Source organism: Apis dorsata, unplaced genomic scaffold (genome assembly GCF_000469605.1).
Source record: "Apis dorsata unplaced genomic scaffold, Apis dorsata 1.3 scaffold_82, whole genome shotgun sequence".
Taxonomy (NCBI): Eukaryota; Metazoa; Arthropoda; class Insecta; order Hymenoptera; family Apidae; genus Apis; species Apis dorsata.
Genome location: NW_006263380.1, coordinates 287,488 through 290,911, shown reverse-complemented (window position 1 = coordinate 290,911; position 3,424 = coordinate 287,488).

The following is a 3,424-nucleotide window of genomic DNA, read 5'->3' as shown; positions in this document are numbered from 1 at the left end:
TTTTTTTTTTTTTTTTTTTTTTTTTCTCCGTCGCGTTCTTCCTTCCACCAGATTTTCCAACTGGGAGACGAAAAGACTGGTCCCTTTTTTTTCAGAGAGGTGTACGGGGCCCGGTTCACCGACAACAATGAGGATTATGAGCGATAATGACGAATATTTATGAGTTTACGATCTGATGACTTTACGACTCGAGATTTTACCACTTACACGCGAAGGACGACGTCCCATTTCGAGGGAAAATGGCCCTGACGGGACGTCTGTCACGTGCTTACCTACAACCGGAGCATCTTGTTCCTCCTAGACCTTAGAAAGAGGATAGAAAATCCAAATCCTTTACTACCTAAATATCAGATATTGAGATGTTCTTTTATTTTCTTTTTAATATCATTCAAATTCGGAGCAATTCCAAATTGCAATTCGAATACGATACGATAAAAAATTGTTTGGAAATTTTTTCAACTTCGTTTATTGCCTGTTATTTCTAAAAAAAGAAAAGTGGTAAACAAGAAATTCGTCGTGTAATTCGTTAATTATCATGGTGATCACGGCTTTACAAAAGTTGGTTTTTCGAATCGAATAGTAACCATTAGTAAAAAGATTTCATCGAAGCGAATCCGAAAATGTATTTCGAAATTTCTCGTTATTTTGACTACGTTAAAAATAAACGAAAAATATAATTTCTCGATTTATCGATTTGTATTTTAATTTCTCATCGTTATTTCAAACAAAATGAAATATCCTCTACTTTGAAATATCCTCTACTCGCTTCACAGCCAAGCGATATAAATCTCGAGTGAATTCCACGAAATTTATCTTCATCGATCCAACATACAAAAGATCCAATTTTAACGCAATAAAATCATCGACTCGTACTACTTAAAATTCTCTTTGAACTATTTGCAACAAAAATCCTTTAAATGAAACACCTTTAACAACTTGCTTCACAGCCAAGTAATATGAATTATATCTCGAGTGAATTCCACGAAATTTATCTCCATCGATCCAACATCCGAAAGATCCAATTTTAATATTAACAAAATCATCTCGTGTCACTTAAAATTCCCTTTGAACTATTTGGAACAAAATTAAAAATCTTCCAATCCTTTAAACGAAACTCCATCGAAACATCTTTAACAACTTGCTTCATAATCAAGCAATATAAATTACAGTTCTCGAATGAATTCCATTGATCCAATATCCAAAAAATTCAATTTTAAGACAATGAAATTATCAAACTTGTACTTAAAATTCTCTTTGAACTATTTGCAACAAAAATCCTTTAAATGAAACACCTTTAACAACTTGCTTCACAGCCAAGCAATATGAATTATATCTCGAGTGAATTCCACGAAATTTATCTCCATCGACCCAATATCCGAAAGATCCAATTTTAATATTAATGAAATCATCGACTCGTGCTATTTGGAACAAACTTAAAAATTTTTTAAATGAAACGTCTTTAACAACTTGTTTCACAGTCAAGCAATATAAATTACAATTCTCGAATGAATTCCATCGATCCAACATCCAAAAAATTCAATTTTAAGACAACGAAATCATCGATCTCGTACTATTTAAAATCCCCTTCGAACTATTTGAAACGAAATTGAACGTTGCTCCAGTTTAAAGATAAACGAAACTTCATCAAAACACCTTTAACGACTTGCTTCACAGCCAACCAATATAAATTACATCTCGAATGAATTCCGCGAAATTTATCTATCTCCATCGAGGTCCAACATCCGTAAGCTCCAATTTTAACGCGAATAATCTACGTCATAACTCTTCCACGTGACTAGGCTTCGCGTAATGGTTTTGCGAGCGAGCCAGCCACGAGGAATTTAGGAAATAGGCCTGCAAGCTCTCCCGATTATCGACGAGGTCGAGCTTCTCGTAATAACGTAATAATGCGTTAAAAGGCGTCGAATTTCTCAAGCTTTGAATGATCAGAGTCGTATATCAGGAATGATGAGTTTACTGTCATCCTAGTATAACCATTATGCCTTCGTCCTTCTTCGCGGATTGTTGTCGCACAATGCCCGATTCGAATCAGATTTACGATTGGGCCTGGAACAACCGACCTGCACAACGTTTACGAAGTGACAGCGCTTCCTTCGTTTCCTTCCTTCCTTCCTTCCTTTCCTCCTTCCTTCCTTCTTTCCCCCTCCCTTCTCGTTCCTTCCTTTTCGTTTCGATCTTGCGAGAGGAAAACGTGCGTTTGAGCGTTTCACTGGCGTAGAAATCTTGAGGATATTCGACAATTAGGATTAGAATTTGGTGGAAAATTTTGGTGGCGAGAAGAATAAAATTAGATAATGCGGAATTAAAGCCATGAAGAGAGAAGGGAAAAGAAACGTTGAAGATATTCGTCGATTGGGATTAGTGGAAATTTGGCGTAGAAATCTTGAGGATATTCGACAATTAGGATTAGAATTTGGTGGAAAATTTTGTGGCGAGAGGAATAAAATTAAATGATGAGGAATTAAAGTCAGGAAGAGAGAAGAGAAATGTTGAAAATATTATTCGTTAATTAATGTTCGGTGAAAAGGGATATTAAAAAGAGAAAAATTAAATTCTGTTGGAATTAGAATTTGGTGGCAAGAAGAATAAAATTAAATGAATTAAAGCTATGAAGAGAGAAGAGAAAATTGAAGATATTCGTCGATTGAGATTAATGGAAAGGGATTTGATGGAAAATTTCATGACGAGAGGAATAAAATTAAATGATGAGAAATTAAAGTCAAGAAGGGAGAAAAGAAACGTTGAAGATATTATTCGTCAATTAACGTTTGGTGGAAAGGGATGGATACGAGAAAAATTAAATTTTGTTACAGGGATGCGAGAAATAGAATTATAAAAGCAAAAATGATTTTTCATGAAAGAAGAAAATAATAATTGTCTATGGAATACTTTGAAAATTAGAACTGGAGAGGATTGATCGAGGGTAATATTCCAAAGGGTTCTTCGAAAGAGTCTTAAGAAATTCTTTGGAACCTGACGAGGAGTACAAAGGAATCAATCGAAAAATTCAAATATCCTTTACAACGTTTCCGAAACAATTTTGTTACGCCATTGCGCGATGAAAGAGGAAGACTTGAATAATTTTCTAAACGATCGGTCCGTGACGGGAAGTGTAACCAAAAGTAAGGCTTTAACGCGGTCTGCTCTTGCCTTCTGGCAACAAAGTTCCAGGAGCTTGAACCGAGTTGAGAAATTTTCCGTGTTACAAGACATCCTGCTGGCCAGCCGTCAACATCCTTGACGGGGTTGCTTTCAGCATGTCCTGGTGGGAGCCGGGAAAAAAGCGAAGGGCCGCTGCTGTGATGTTGATACGACTTTTGTCGCGACCAAAGTTTCCTCTTCATCTCCTTTATCGAAATGGTAAACTGTTTTCACCGATCGATCAAGTTTCCCTTTGTTCGAG